General features: G+C 39.6%; 1 long non-coding RNA gene across 2 annotated transcripts in view; it reads right to left on the bottom strand.

The window, feature by feature from the left end:
• The window catches only part of LOC118530555 (uncharacterized), a 48,045-nt gene that overhangs the window by 15,259 nt on the left and 16,060 nt on the right, over positions 1–16,726 (bottom strand). Inside the window, exon 4 of one of the 2 annotated variants that reach the window (XR_013445373.1) lies at positions 8,382–8,540. The exons of the other annotated variant lie outside the window; for it this stretch is intronic. This is a non-coding gene — a long non-coding RNA (uncharacterized LOC118530555). Of the gene's footprint in view, positions 1–8,381; positions 8,541–16,726 lie in introns of those variants that run through there. 2 annotated transcript variants of the gene reach the window in all.

The following is a 16,726-nucleotide window of genomic DNA, read 5'->3' as shown; positions in this document are numbered from 1 at the left end:
GTTGGATGGTAAACAACAGTCTGCAAGAGTAATATTTCCCAAGATGGCACTCTGGGTTTTTTTTTTTTCTTTTCTTTTTTTGTAAACCAGCAGACCGCTTTGGCAATAGCCAAAACATTCAGGAATAACTGTTAATGACATAGCCAGATGTGCCTTAGAGAATCAACTGTCTGGCCAAACCACCAAATTCTACAGAAAGGGAGAATGAACTCAGCACGTAGAAAAAATTCCATCCTGCATGATGTATGCTAGGAATATTATTGCGACTCAATAGCTTGGCCTTTATTTCCTATTGGGTTTAAAACTCTTTCTTAAAGAAGCCAGTTTCTCCCAGTGCTACTGCAAGATAGCAAACAGACCTTCCTAAGTCATATCCTAGTGTCTTGAGAGTGTTCACGTGTGTTGCAGGTGGGATCGATTCATTCCCAGGGCACACTGTACTCAATGGTGATTCTAGCTGATTATTACAGAAGAGTGGCCAGCATTAGCCATTCAAAGATAGTATTATCTAGTGAGCTGTTATACTATGGTTTGTTTATTAGGAATTGATTTTTTTTAAACAAATTACGATTCAAAGATAATCCTGTAAAGAAAAACCGGTTTATCCTTCTAGTAGCAGGGAATACTTCCTGACTTCTTCATACCTCCTCATGCATCTTCTTGAGGTTCTTTACCAGAGGAAGCCTCTCCTTGCCTGTCTCTCTCTCCTCAGAGGAGGAGGAGGAGGATTTATCTGACTGGGAAGTTTGGGAGCTCATTCAGGGCAATTTCTTTGTTTCTCTGTGTCTCTGTCTCTCTTCTCCTCGCTCAATTCCAGCTGGAGCTGGCGAGAAGATGCATTCTCAGCTCTACCTTGTTCCATAAGAGCCTTTTTTCCCTCTCAGTGTTTTGCAATCTCATCTGCTTTCTGTCATGCAGTCACCTTATCAAATTAGGTTGTCTGGGGTTGGGGGGGTGTTGGAGAAGAGAAGGGTCTGGCAGTTTATTTTTGAGAGGGGAGTAAATGCAGTTCAGAGGCACATAAGAAAGGCCACTTGAGCTGTTAAGCTGTTGAGCCAATGAGTATCTGATTGCTAGAGGATTGGGATAGGGCTAGCGAGATCTCAGGGAAAGATGGGGCAGTTATAAGGGCTCTAAAGCTGATTAGTGGCTGCTCTGTGCTATTTATTCATGAAGGGAGGAAAACAACAGTGGCAGATGAGTTAACTTTTAGGTCAACGTATGAAAGCCAAAAGACCTCCATTGTAGCAGCATTTAAAGACCTCCTCGTCTCCTGAAGTCACAGGGCAGACTATTGTAAAGTTCAGTCCCAGGACCTGGTGTTCAGATGAGCAGATTGACAAAGATCGTTGAACTAACTAACAGCCCTCAAAAGTCGTCTTGGTTAATGTCAAAGCCCTGATTAAAGAATGAGCGAGATCCTGAGATAGGGGATGAGAACTTGTGGCTGGACGTCCTTGAGAGCCAGACTCTCAGGTCTACCCTGAGCCTTCAAAGCCAGCAGGACTGTCTCCTTCCCCTTGGTGTCCAACAGCCTCCTCTCCTTGCTTGGAGACCACTTAAAGTCCTCATGTGAGATGTGTGCCTTGCAAGATGATTCTGGCCCTCCTCAAAATCTGCCCTAGCTTCCCTCCTGGCTTCTAAACCATGAACTAGATTCAGTCTCAATGTGGCCTGACCAGGAAACCATTGGGAGGAAATAGATTATTCATCATAAACATCGCAGGACCTGATTAATGTGTACTGGCAGGGATCAAAAGAGCATGCTGGGTAGTGGATGAGGATACCTATGATTTAGGGTTGAATGTCTTAGCAATTACCCCTACAGCTATTCCTAATAGACTACTAATATAGCTCCTTGAAGCTGGAAAAAACGGATAGCTGGAAAAGCTGGAAATGCATGGATAAATACTGAGGAAAGGCTCAGAAAACTAGTCATGTCAGAATAGATTTATTCTGTAACACTGGAGAAGGTGTTGACTATGTTGCCCTAAAGGTCTCAAAGAAAACTTCCATTCACTTGAACCTTAGGAATCTGCTCATGAAGGAGGACCAGCATTGTAGAGAAGCTCAGGTGGTGGTACTCTTTAGGCAGGGCTGAAAGTATAGGTAACGTAACAGTACAGATCTGGGTTCCCTGAAGATAATGAGATTCTAGACTAGCAAAGGCCGGGTGGTGGCACTTAATTATCAGAATCAAGATCAATGCAATTACTGTAGTGGGCAGCACTGTCAGAGGCAACCAGGGATCCCTGGCCCATAGGGATCAGTCCATGGTAATGGCTTATAGAACATGGTGATCCTAGGGGCAAGATAGATGGGCAGCCAGCAAGAGTATTGGTTAAGATCTATAATAAAAAATTATCAAGAGTATAAGAACAGAAGGCTTATTTATGTCAGCTATATCAAAGTCATGATCCCTTGCCAGTTTCCAGACCTGAGGCTATTCTCAGATCTGGAGCTCATGGATTTAAGGAAAAAATTAAGTTATCTTGAGGAAAGATTCTTAAATATCTGTGCAGTGTTTTTTTTTTTTTTTTTTTTTTTTTTTTATTTAAAGATTTTTTTGTTTATTTATTTGACAGAGAGAGATACACAGCGAGAGAGAGAACACAAGCAGGGGGAGTGGGAGAGGGAGAAGCAGGCTTCCCACAGAGCAGGGAGCCCGATGCGGGGCTCGATCCCAGGACTCTGGGATCATGACCTGAGCCGAAGGCAGACGCTTAACGACTGAGCCACCCAGGCGCCACCTCTGTGCAGTGTTTTATTTATTATTTTTTTATTAACATATATTATTTGTTTCAGGGGTACAGGTCTGTGATTCAACAGTCTTACACAATTCACAGCGCTCACCATAGCACTTACCCTCCCCAATGTCTATCACCCAGCCACCCCATCCTTGCCACCCCCCTCCACTCCACTCCAGCAACCCTCAATTTGTTTCCTGAGCTTAAGAGTCTCTTATGGTTTGTCTCCCTCTCTGGTTTCATCATGTTTCATTTTTCCCTCCCTTCCCCTATGATTCTCTGTCTTGTTTCTCAAATTCCTCATATCAGTGAGATCATATGATAACTGTCTTTCTCTGATTGACTTATTTTGCTTAGCATAATACCCTCTAGTTCCATCCATGTCATTGCAAATGGCAAGATTTCATTTTTTTTGAAGGGTGCATAATATTCCTGTGTGTGTGTGTGTGTGTGTGTGTGTGTACCACATCTTCTTTATCCATTCATCTGTTGATGGACATCTAGGCCCTTTCCATAGTTTGGCTCTTGTGGACATTGCTGCTATAAACATTGGGGTGCATGTGCCCCTTCGGATCACTACATTTGTATCTTCTTGGTAAATACCCAGTAGTGCAATTGCTGGGTCGTATGGTAGCTCTATTTTCAACTTTTTGAGGAACCTCCATACTGTTTTCCAGACTGGCTGCACCAGCTTGCATTCCCACCAACATTGTAGGAGGGTTCCCCTTTCTCTGCATCCTCGCCAACATCTGTTGTTTCCTGACTTGTTAATTGTAGCCATTCTGACTGGTGTGAGGTGATATCTCATTGAAGTTTTGATTTGGATTTCCTTGATGCTGAGTGATGTTGAGCACTGTTTCATGTGTCTGTTGGCCATTTGGATGTCTTCTTTGCAGAAATGTCTGTTCATGTCTTCTGCCCATTTCTTGATTGGGTTATTTATTCTTTGGGTATTGAGTTTGATAAGTTCTTTATAGATTTTGGATATTAGCCCTTTATCTGATATGTCATTTGCAAATATCTTCTCCCATTCTGTTGGTGTTTATATTGAGATTCTCTTAGTCCTCCTTCTTGGGAAGCTATGACCATTTCCTAGGTAACATGTATTCAAAGGGGAAAGGAGAATAATACTCAAATCTTTTAGGGGTAGTTGAATACAGGGACGGAGAGGACTCTAATACAGGGTACAAAAACATCATCATGGCTCCCCTGCAAGAATGCAGGGGGCCAGTGGTAGTGTCTTGGCTCAAAGTTTGTCTCACAGTGGGACCAGGATGTCATTTTCCTCGTCTCTGCGTGCTCAATTGGTATGGATATACTTGGTAGCTGACTGTACCCTCCTGCTATTTCCCTGGCCTGTGGAGTAACAGCCAGAAGGGGAGAAAAGGCCAAGTAGAAACTCTTGAATTTGCTGACTCTGGCCAAGATCATAAATCAGAAGCAATACGTCATTCTATGTGGAATTACAGGGATCGGTGCTAACCTCAAAAACATGAAAGGATAAAAATGACCATTATATCCCCATTTAACCTGCCTGTCTGGTACCTGCAGAAGAGAGATGAATTGTGGTAGATGATGTAAAACCATTTATTGGGTAACATGGAAAGCTGTTAGTTTTGAATGGGGCTCCTTACCAGCCCTGCTGCTATTTGGGTCATATGTCATGGCAGATTCTATGTGCTACAGATTTCTTGATAAGCATGCCATGTACATATTCTGCAAGTACCAAAAGAAGAGCCATTGTGCAGACACCCTACTATTCTGGAGCAAGACGACATCATCCACTACAGAGAACTATTCATCTTTTGAAAAGTAGCTCCTATTGTGGTACTACACCATAACAGAAGCTCGGCATCTGACTTTAGAGCATCAGGTGACTGTAGGATGGAGATGCCCATCCATATCTGGGTTTTGTCAGACCCACCAAGTAATAAGATTGAAGTTTAGCATAAGATGGAAAGGATACATTCAAGTTCAGGCCAAAGGGAGCCTGGAGGGGATAAGAAAGTTAAAGATTATCCAAATTTCCCTTCCAGACATCTTTCTCTATTGCACTAATGCCAATCCCACAGATCGCACGATGGCCCAGTGGGGAAGTTCGCTGTGACCAGCTGACAAAATATGATGGGTTCTGGCTGTCATGTAGGTAAAATTCAAAAGTGTGTTGCTGCTATAATCCCACTCAAGGTTGCCCTGAAAGACATCAGTGACACAAAACTCTCCTATGGGCAGAGCTTTGAATGGTATACCCAGTCATCAAGTAGCTGTGGAAGGGAAGTGGTCTGAGGTAAGTATATGCATGTGCCTATATCCTTGACCTCTGACTACATCCATGGCAGCACAGTGCTTGAAAAATTGACCTTGAAATGGAGTACTCAGAACATCAAGGATAACGGTTTGCACACGTATGCCAAAGGCTGCCCAGGTATTATACAGTTACTACCAGTGCTGATTTCAACCAATCAAAAGAAAAAAATCAACGTTCAACTCCCAATTTGGTACCATTTTTCAAGAAACCCAACAGCCTCTTGGTGGCAAGTTAAATAAATCAGACCTCTTTCAGCCTGGAGGGAACAACAGTTTGGGTTTACAGGGATGGATACACGTTTCAGTATGTTTTTTTCCACCCTTTCCTGTGTTAAAGAGGCAGCCTGAGTCTATATGTCTGCATGCCTAGAAAGCTTCTACTCACTCCCACCTATTGCTTCTCCCATGGACTCTGGTAAAGCTGGAGTAACACATTCATATTGTTTGCCTGTTCTGCTCACTGATGAAACCATGGCCCACCAGAAGGAACCCTACTCCTCTGCTATGCCTTGTGTCCATCAGGTTAGGTTCAGAGACTAGGGTACTCTTGTGGACCCCAAGGTCTGGGTCCACCATGAGTGGGGAGCAAAATCCTCATTAGTTCTGTTCCGGGCTTATCTCTGCTGAATTTCAAATTTCAATACTGCTTCCCTACTAAGATGCACCCATAAAGAATGTCTTTGGGAGATGTACTGTGCCTTTCCAGATTCAAGTTGCCTGAGACTGACTTTAATTCAACTGCCCTTTTCTGCTAGAACAAATAGGTAAAACTTAATGATATAGAAAGCTTGGTGACATTTTGCTCCAGCATCCCCAAACTGAAGAAGATAGTAATTAAGTCATTTCCTGTATAATAAACACAGCAAAACATAAAAGTGAAGCTAATCAGCCTGGGGAGCATTACTAAAAAGGAAGGGCAAGGAAGAGAAGGAGATAAATCACCGGTGGGTGCCATTGGGAGGAAATAAGGCAAATAAGACTTGAAATTTGTATTGGGTAATACTCTAGTTACAGCTACTCACTGTGGTGCAGGGTAAATTTAATTTTTATTACCCCAACTCAGCCTTCTGTTCTCGTTCTGATAAGCATTACCCTAAGAACTAGCTTGTGGGACTCAAATGGATTGACTTTTGGACTTGGTGTCCTGAGGTGTCTTAAGAACTTCATCCCCACATAAGGAGAGTGCAGACCAATATGTGGATGGATAAATTATGGATGGCAATGCAAAGGCAGATTTGGGGGGGAATAACATTTTGCTTTATTCTATTTAAAAACTGTATTTGTTATAATATGTTTCCTCTTTTTCCTTTTCTTCACTTTTGCTGGATTAATCAGGTCTCCCCCCCCCCTTTATTGTCTTCTACTGGCAAGTTGATATTACTCATACAGAGTTCTACTTTCTAAAGGCTAATTTCCTATTTCTAAATACTAACATTCATTCTGTATTTCTCAATTGATGTAACACATTTAAATAATATCGCTCCAGATAATTTATTCCCCAGGCATCAAAGAGAGTGCTGATTTGAAACCCAGCCTCCCCTGATCGTACAGGTATGGGAATGAACAGAAGGGACATGTGTCACGTGACTGTTGCTGGGTGAAAACTATTCATTCGTTGGTGACAATGGCCCAAGACAAACACAAGAGTCAGTGACTCAGACAGCCTCAATTCTTCTGCTTTTATTATTTGCATTTTCATTCAATCCCTGTTGCACTCTCCCATCTTGTGGTTATTGATAGGTTCGGCTAAAAAAAAAAAAAAAAAACCTGAATTTTTGGATTTGTGGCTTTTTTATATCACCTTTTTGGAATTTCAGAGTTTTCTAATCTCTAGATTTTGAGACCAACTTGTTCCTAACTGCTTTATATTTTTTCAGGAATTCCCCATTTTCCTGGTCTTGCTGTGCCAACTTTTCCTGTTATCCAGGACACCTATGAATTAGACTTGATATTTCATCTGTCATTGAAGCTGCATTTTATGAGGAAGACAAAACCATCACAAACGTGGCTATTGTGATCTCTATGCTAAAATCCAAAGGAAAGGATTGATTGAGTGATTGAGAATACAAGAGATCATTGGGATTTATTTATATTTTCTTTGTGAAATGCCATAGATACCTAAATTTACCAAAAGTTTCTAGAGGCAGTATGTCACAGATGAAATTTGAAAATCATATAACTCACACTCAATACTTTGCTTAATACAAAAACAGCACAAATGTTTAGGGTTTATTTTAAAATAACTCTTGTTGTAAGAATCATTCAAGGAAAAGATATTAATCCTTATGACTTCTCACATGTATTACTTTTATTCTCCTAGCCACTTGCTTTTCCTTTTCTTTGGAGTAAAACATGCAGTGTCTGTCAGCCATGAATCTGCCGTCTTTCAGTGCCTTTTTTGCTTTCTGTATGGGCATGATCCACTTAGTTCTCAATTTCTCCTTTGCATTACTGTATTGGAGGCTAGTTGTGAACAGAGAGCATGGTGCATACTGTGTGTATGTTTACCCAGAATTTCACCACCCACTGTTCCTTGTCATTAATTGAAAGAGAAAATAGAAGCTAACAGGAACCAGAGTTGATGTGGCTTACAAAGTTAATGAAGTGGAGGAAATATGAAGAGTCAGGACATGAAGGAAGATGCACCCCATGAATTACAGAAATAACTACTCTGAATTGAACAAGTTCCTGTTTTTTTTTTTTTTTTTGATGAAAAGGCTTAAGATATCTAGCGCTGTGTGCAAAACCACAATGTAATTAGAAATCAAGAAAAATTAATGGAAATAGATTCACTTTGCCACAGAAGGGAGAGAATCAGGGAAAGAGTTGATTAAAAAAAGATTGCTATGGGGCGGGGAAAAAAAGATTGTTAGGAATATGAAAGAGAATTAAGAAATCATAAAGGAAGAGAAAAATTAATGTCTCAAAAGGCTATTATGGTTGATATAAGAGGTCACTATTTCAGTGCAATAAAATTGTATAACTAGGAGACATCAGCCAATATATTAGCTATAATCACCTATGCATATAAACCTAGACAAAGCCATCTCTACTGATGTAACACTTTAAATATGTTTTTATTTTTTGTTTTTAGCAAATGGCACAACAATTCAAGTGTAGGGAAAACAGCTTTATTGAGTAAGCTGTTTTGATGAGCTTATTAAGGGGGACAAAAGCATTTCAGGTTAGTTCCTAGATGAAGGAGGAAGTTTCTCTGCAAAATGAAATGTGGGGGAAGAGAAGTAGAGGGATTATCTGTGTTGTCCTAAAGGTAGAGAAAATGGTTAGCATGGCTAAGAAAAGACTTTCAAAAGACCAGGCAAACATAATGAGAATTTACAAAATTATTTGTTAGTGATTTTTATTTAAATCTTACCTTCCATCATACCTAGAAAACTTTCAACAATTTCTTAATTGCTCCCTGATGCTTTTTGTTAATGGATTGTTTCCATGGGCTGTTTAAAGCTTCGTGTGAAGCAGAGTAATCTATGAGGAAAATCAAAATACTTTAGGAAGCCAAGCTTGCAACCTCAGCCAATCTGATTTTTGAAATTTAGAAACACCTTAAAAATATTTCTTTCAGGGCGCCTGGGTGGCTCGGTTGGTCAAATGTCTGCCTTTGGCTCAGGTAATGATCCTGGAGTCCTGGGATCAAGCTCGCATCAGGCTCCCTGCTCAGCAGGGAGTCTGCTTCTCCCTCTCCCTCTACTCCTTCCCTGCTTTTGCTCACTCTCTTTCTCTCTCTCTCTCGCTCACTCTCATTCTCAAATAAATAAATAAATCTTTTAAAAAAATGAAGGAGGTTGTCCTCCATTTAAATATATATATATATATTTCTTTCATTTTGGAAATGACAGAAACTACCTACCTCTATCTATTACATTACTTTTAGTCATTCAACCTTGAGTTATTGACTTTCTACCCTTCATAAAGCACTTGTTGGCACAACTGCAGAATTAAGTTACCTTAAAATGGAATAGTGAGTAACAATAAGATCTTATATAATCAAATACTAAAGTCACTTAATGGACACTAGGTATAATGAGTGCTCAGAGGTATAGATAGCTCTACAGTGAAAAATGAGAAAGGAACTCAAAAAGTAAATTAAACATGATCTGGATCTTGAAAGATGGGTGAAATTTTCTTAAACAGAGAATGGAGTAGACATGAGGGACAAGAGGGGGGGAGGCATCTGAGGAGCAGTGTGGTGATGTGGGGAAAGCGCAGCACGCTTAAGGAAGAGTGGAGGTAAAGGGCAGGTGGCAAGTGAGAATGTAGCAGAGTAAGCCAGAAATCAGAGTTGGATCCTATAGTCACATGTCTGATCCTGCCATCACAGATTTACCCAGGTTGTCCAGGACTCGTGGAAGTATGTGGGGGTGTGGGAGTTGATTGTGAAGCAGTGGTCCCTGAGGATTGGAATGCTGGGGTTAGACTGGAGTAGAATGAATCCAAGAGTTCTGAATCCACAAATCTCACAGAGCTCCCTTTGCCAGCAGAGGCCACTTCTCTTGCAACCTCCCATGAGCTGGCTCTGCCTAACTTAAAGACCCAGTGATGACCTTCTCTGAAGCAGGCATGTGGGGATGGATTTTTTAAAAGTGCTGAATCAGAGGGCGCCTGGGTGGCTCAGTTGGTTAAGCGACTGCCTTCGGCTCAGGTCATGATCCTGGAGTCCCTGGATCGAGTCCCGCATCGGGCTCCCTGCTCGGCAGGGAGTCTGCTTCTCCCTCTGACCCTCCCCCCTCTCATGTGCTCTCTCTCAATCTCTCTCTCTCAAATAAATAAATAAATAAAATCTTTAAAAAAAAAAATAAAATAAAAGTGCTGAATCAGAGAAGAGGGGACAAGGCATTAGTTGGGCCATTTCACACACATTCCCTTGATTCCTTTATATAATTTAGCAAAATCATGCAATTCTTTTCCAGTATAAACGGTTTTCTCCTGGGTCAGACTTTGTGTTTGTTCCCTGATCTGCTAATTTTCCATGGCTGCTATAACAAAATGACCACAGACTTAGTGCTTAAAACGCACATTAATTCTCTTAGAGTTCTGGATATCAGTAGCCCTTAATGGTCAGCAAGGAAGGCTGAGCTCCTTCTGGAGGCTCTAGGGAAGAATCAGTTGCCCTTACCAGCTTTTAGAGACTGCCTGCATTCCTTGACTTGGAGACCCACCCTCCACTTTTAAAACCAGCGGTGTAGCATCTTTGAATCTCTCTTTCTGAATCTGACCTTCCTGCCTCCCTCTGATGAGGCTCCTTGTGATCACATTGAGCTCACTCAGATAATTCAGGATAATTCCCACATCTCAAGAACCTTAATTTAATCACATCTGCAAATTCCCTTCTGTAAAATAACCTCTTCAAAGGTCCCAAGGATTAGGATTGTTAAAGTAATTGAACAAAGAGGCCATTTGATTGAGGTGGTTCTAATGCCTCAGTAGCCTATATAAACAAACTGAAACCTAAGCCAGAGTCAGTTCCTATAAATGCTCTCCTATCCCAGAAAACACATTTAAGAACACCCAATCACAAACAGCCAAGTAAGTTTTCCCACATACGGCAACCACTTAAACTATAGCCAACCAAGTATTTTCCTTGCTTTGCTTCTGCAGCTGCTGTGGAAAAGCCCTTCCCCATCCTCAAATCCTGACCATTTTTGGTTTGGTGCTGCCTGATGCGAGAATTGATGTTTGCTCACATAAAGTCTTAAAAGTGGGCTGTCCGGCATCTTGTTACTCAGCCTGTTACTCAGCCTACTAAACCTGGAGCACACAGGGATTTGATGTGAGTTGTGAGTCTGGTGATAAGGAAATTGGAGCAAGCAGCGCATGAAGAGAATTGGTACTCCATTGCAAAGTACCTGCCTCAGCATAGCTGTCTCAAGTAGAGGGATGCGGTGACAGCAGCAGTCCCCAGAATTGTGAATGGCAGCGATGGTTTCTGAATTCTGGATTATAGTGTCAGGGTGTGAAATTCAAATACAAAGTTCAGTTACAGCCTTTGCCCTTCTAGTTCACCCAATGGGTTTGTAAAAACCTCCCCCTTAGGAGTCAAGCCTTTGCTGCTAGCAATATCTAGGTGGGTTTCTATTTTCTGCACTAACTCTGATTGATAGGACTTTGAACCCAATATACATTTATCACCTAGGGCAGCTAAAAGCAATATTCTGCCCGGTCTTACATTTGGAATCCCAGCTCCAACACTTAATGGCTCTGTGATCTTAGATGAGTTATTTCTTTTATATGCCTCCATTTTCTTGCCTGTAAATGAGAGTTACAATGCTACCTACGTGTCACCTACGGGGTTTCTTTCTTACTCTTTTTTTAGTTAAATGAATTACTATATGTAATGTCTTTAGAAGATGTCTGCAACATGTCATTATTATTATATAGAACATCACACCCCAAAAATATAGCAAATATTTTAATAAGGAAAAGAAAAGTCATACATAGGAAATCATAAAAATGTATTATTTGTATCCATCTGGTATTTTAAAAGAAAGGATTTATATTTTAAAAGGAGAAATTTAATGTAAATAATTTTTATCTAGTAAACTGAAAAGGCAAAGGAGAACATTATAGTATCATAGGAAAGCAGGTATCACTCTTAGACTTAGGAAAATTAATTAAAATTAGAAACTTGGAGGGCCCCCTGCATTTGGAACCACAGTCTCTGAAAAAAGCAAAACTGGCTTTGTGAGAGTCTCTGAAGGCAGTATGATGAGGCTGATTCTATATAAATTTGATGCAAACACTACTGCAAAATGGCACACAGCTTCTTTTGTTGGAAATGTTTTTAAGAGCATTGATAAAATTGGGGCACCTGGGTGGCTCAGTCGGTTAAGCGTCTGCCTTCGGCTCAGGTCGTGATCCTGGGGTCCTGGGATCGAGCCCCATGTCCGGCTCCCTGCTCAGCGGGGAGCCTGCTTCTCCCTCTCCCTCTGCTGCCCGCCCCACCCCCCACCACTTGTGCTCTCTCTCTTTCTTTCTCTCTCTCTCTGTGTCAAATAAAAATTTTAAAAAATCTTAAAAAAAAAAAAAAAGGCACTGATAAAATGATGCTCATAAGACCAGGAAGCAAACAGGATGGAACAAGTTTCTTTTCCTTCCTAAAGTTCTGAGTGTCCCTCTCTAGTGCCAGCTACCAACTGGGCAATAGGAAGCCAGCGCAAGGCAGCAATGTGAGACGCAGACTTCCAGCCATACTATCTTAAAATGAATATGGAAGGATGGGTTTGGAGCTGAGAGAGAATAGCTTAATAACTAGCAAATCTACCTAAACTACTCAGTATCCATATTAAAACTTGAGATATAAATTTGAAATTCCCTATTTCTACCCAGTGCAATGCAACTATACTTCATACAGATGGAGATGTACTTCTGTTTCCCCGAAATGGGAAGCAAATTTCTAATACCCACTGAATCCATCTCTGGAAGACAGCTGCACTGTCCCCTTTCTGGGCTATGTTAATTAGTCTTCAAATTCAATCATGGGCTCAACTGACTATTGTGTTACTTAAAGACAACTTTTATACAACATTTTTATAAAATCCTAAAAAGAAGGAGGAGATAGTGCATGGGGAGAAACCCCTTAAAGGAAAAAGGCAAGTCGCTCCATTTTTTTTTTCCCCACTAATTACAAAAGAGTCATCATGTTTGGTGGGCTCTTTCATTTTGGTAGGCAACATTCCTTGCCATTTGAGCATCTTCCTTGGATTTGCTTACCAAGTTAAATTACATTTCTGAATCTAATAGTTATTTATGTTGAAAATAATGTCTTAAAAATGGGTTATAATAGAGTATATTTTATCTAATATTTTCTAGAGTATAAAGAGATAGTTGTATTTCCAAAATTCTCAGATCATTGTAGCATCTCTCATACATCCTCCAAATATATTCACTCTCTTCCATTTTCATACAGCTAAATTTGTATTACAATCAACATCCATACCATTCCATAAACCTTCATGATATCTAAACATATTTAATTTGATGCTGTTACTGATCATAACAATGCAATTCGATACTTCTGAATAAAGGAACTCTTGGCTTGTTCTCATTGAAAGGTAAATGATAGATTTTTAAATACATTAGTGTATTTTTATCCTTTTAAAAATTCCTTTAATGCGACTCTTCTCCCTTCATCTTGTACAGGTATTATTTTTTTTCTTGACAGATTTTAGTTGTTAAAGGAAGGATGCCAAGAGGAAGATGGAGTCAACATGGGATTTCTGAGTCAATAACATAAAAATAAACTTGAAAGACAGGCTTTGTTAAGAAGAGGATTTCATTAACATATCTGGGGCCAACCCTTGACGATCAGATCATAGAATTATCATAAGCCAAGAATCGAACAAAATCAGAGTAAAGTGGGGCAGTCCTTGTCATATAGAGAGGAGACAGAGAGACCATGCCTGATTGACTTGAGTTGGAGGAATAAGACCACAGCCATCACGGAAGTAAAGGTCTGTGTCCTGTGTTCTATGTTCTCACTTCCCCTTTTCCAGGCTAGTGCTCCAGGAATCATGGGGGTATATATTAGACATGTTCTCGAGAAAGTACGAAAGAGAATAGGTTTCACTTTGTTTTCTATTCAAAACCTTGGTAGACCACACACAGACTGACCCCTCTCCACCATGGTGGGGAGGGGTGGGGGGGGTGGGAAACAGTATTGGTGGAGAGGAGCTGAGTGTAAAATGCTAGGGCACTTTTACTGGCTCTGCATGACAAACGCTGATACGAGGACCACACAAGACTAGGGAAAATGTGCCCCGTGCCTTAAGGATGGCCAAGTTTCACCAATACCCTAACTTCAGTTTCAAGAGGAAAGTGAAAGGGAGAAAGATCCCTGCAGTTGGTTTAATTGTGGATCTCAATGTTGGAGTTTAATGCAGTAGAGTTTTTTTAAATCGAAAGACATTGTGCAAAACAAAAAATAATGAGCTATTGTTAAAATTTCCCTCCAATTCCAGTGTCTGTTTTTCTTTGTGGGTAGTTTAGAAGAGCTACAGATAATAATGGATGCTTGCATTCTTTGGACATCTGTGTAGTATATGTGTGAATTTAATTTCACAATAATTATCTGTTGATTTAAAAGAGCTTGGTGATCGGAGCTGTATGCACATAATTATATATAATCTAAGTCACAGGCATTTTGGAGACAGAACTCCAAATAGATAAGTGTAGGGATTATACTGTTTCAATACTTCTTTTAATTATTTGGCAGTGTTGATATTATACTGTAAGAAGTGATTAGTTCTAATAGTCAAATAAGTTCACTCATTTTATGTAAAATTGTACAATTTTCAGTCCTTTGTGATACTTTGCTATATTTCTATCCTAGAGCATTCTTACTGGATTCATGTTAGAGAAAAACTAACAAAAATTATCTTATTATTCATAAAAGATCCACATTCAAAGAACAAGTGGTTGCATTTATAAGTTAACAGCTATGAAAAAATATATGTTATAGTTAAAAAGTTTAAGGATTTGTTCTATTTTTTTACATTGTATTATTTTTCATCCAGCTTACATTCTTACATTTTTATTTAAGCCTAGGAATTGACTAGCTATATTAAAAATGAGACATTTTAATACAAATTATCATTTTAATTATTGCTGCCATATAATTTATTTTCTTATTTTAATGCAGAATAATTTGATTTTCAAGTGTTATCATTTTATTTGCTTTATACACTAATTAAAAGCCTCAGACTGGAACCACATTCCATTAAATATCTGTTACAACATGTCTGTAGAAATGTCTGCTCTATGTGCCTAAAATTCTCAGGGAACTGGAAACTTAATACTCAAGTTTTATATAACTGTTAACACCACTCTTAGAAAAAAAAATTAAGGAAAATTTACAACTAAGGTACTGACATAGCTAACAAAAATTCTGCCAATTTAGAATATCTGCTGGTTTGGTGCTATCCATAGAGTTTTTGTTTTAGTGCCAGAATCAAAGATTCCATTTAAAAAATAAAATAAATAGAACGTCTGGGCCACTGGTTGGCAACTTTTGATTCATGGATTTTGTGCTGCTGGTGTCATCAAATCCAAGAATTTATGTATTCACTTTTTTTTATGTTCCAATTTTTGCTGAGAATTTCCTCACCTTTCTTTGAGTGCCCTTTAATTTCAACGTGTTATATTTTCTCTACTTTTGCTTTGCTTCCGTGTTGTTTCCAATTTCTATGCTATGACTTGGTTGTTTTAAATGCATCTCTTCCCACCCAGGTAATTTGTTTTCAGTGTGTATGCTATTTAATGTGATAATAATAGCTTGCATTTATTGAGCACTTATCATGGGCCAGACATTGTACTATAATACAAACACACACAATCTCAATTAATACTCCCCACTTAAAGACAAGGAAGCTGAGGCACAAAAAAAGAAGAAAGTAACTTGTCCAAGGTCACAAACCTGGCAAGTCAAAGAGCTGAGGTTTCATTGCATGTGGTCTGACTTTGAAGCACACTTAAAAATATATTCTAGTGAAAATTCTATTAGTCATGAGTGACAGAAACTTATTGGAAACTAGCTTATGAAAAATGGCATAAAATGCCTCGCATACCTGAAAAATCCAGGAGTGGTTTTCCAAACATGCTGGATTCAGATACTTAACTAACAGCAGGGTCTTCCTTGTCACCCTTTGGCTTCCTTCTCTCCTCTCTCAGACTGCCTCTGTGTGACTAGAAGGACGGCCACCAGCAGCCATGGTGACACAAGGGCCCTGCAGTCAGAGATCATGGAGGAGTGAGAGCATCTTTCCTGCTATCTCTAGCAATAATCCTAGGGAGGGTTATGGTTAGCCTTGTTCGGGTCACACGCTTCAAGTTGAATTGTGGGCAGGGTTGCAAAGACAGCTGTGGACAGCAGTCAGCCCTATCGAAACTATAAAGACTGAACAGGATTACTGTAGAAGAACGGTTAGATGGAGACAGAAGAAGGATATTGGGCAGACCCAAAAAATCAATCCAGTGTCCATTAATGCACATTGGCCTTAGATTCTGTGAATTACAATTACTAAATAGACAAAACACAAACACATCACATAAAACTTTTCAGATAACAAAAACAAAGACTAATACAACTTGCCCGAGTTCACAATGTGTTAAGTCATCACACTTTTTTTTTTTTTTTTTTTTTTTTAAGAGAGCGTGCACACAAGCAGGGAGCAGAAGGAGAAGGGGCTTGATCTTACAACTTCTAGACCAGCACCTGAGCCAAAATCAAGAATCAGACACCTAACCAATTAAGCCACCCAGGCATTCCATCACATCTTTTAAAGATAATTATGTATCCAACTGCATTGCCATCAGAGGAATAATGTACAGAATTCAAAACCTAGACCTGAATGTCATAGCATCAATCTAAGTATCAAGTTTTTAAAGACTAAATATATTGAAATGGATGAAATTAGACATTAGTCTGCTTAGTCCTTCGGTGTTGGGTAATTAATCTTTTAAAGATATTCTAATGTCCTGTGCATCCTTTTACTTGCATTTCCTGAGGGTATAAAATCCGAGTGGAAAATTTCTATTGGATGAACGTCAGCTTTAGTCACTTTCTTTAGTTGAATAAATGTGATTGCTAAGAACCATATTTAATGAAATAAGTTCAGAAGTTACAAGAACCTGAAGCAACAGCTCGTACTTGATTAACA

The sequence above is a fragment of the Halichoerus grypus genome, chromosome 2 (assembly GCF_964656455.1).
Source record: "Halichoerus grypus chromosome 2, mHalGry1.hap1.1, whole genome shotgun sequence".
Taxonomy (NCBI): domain Eukaryota; kingdom Metazoa; phylum Chordata; class Mammalia; order Carnivora; family Phocidae; genus Halichoerus; species Halichoerus grypus.
The sequence above is the reverse complement of the archived record's forward strand: the minus strand, read 5'-3'. Positions and strand labels throughout refer to the sequence as shown.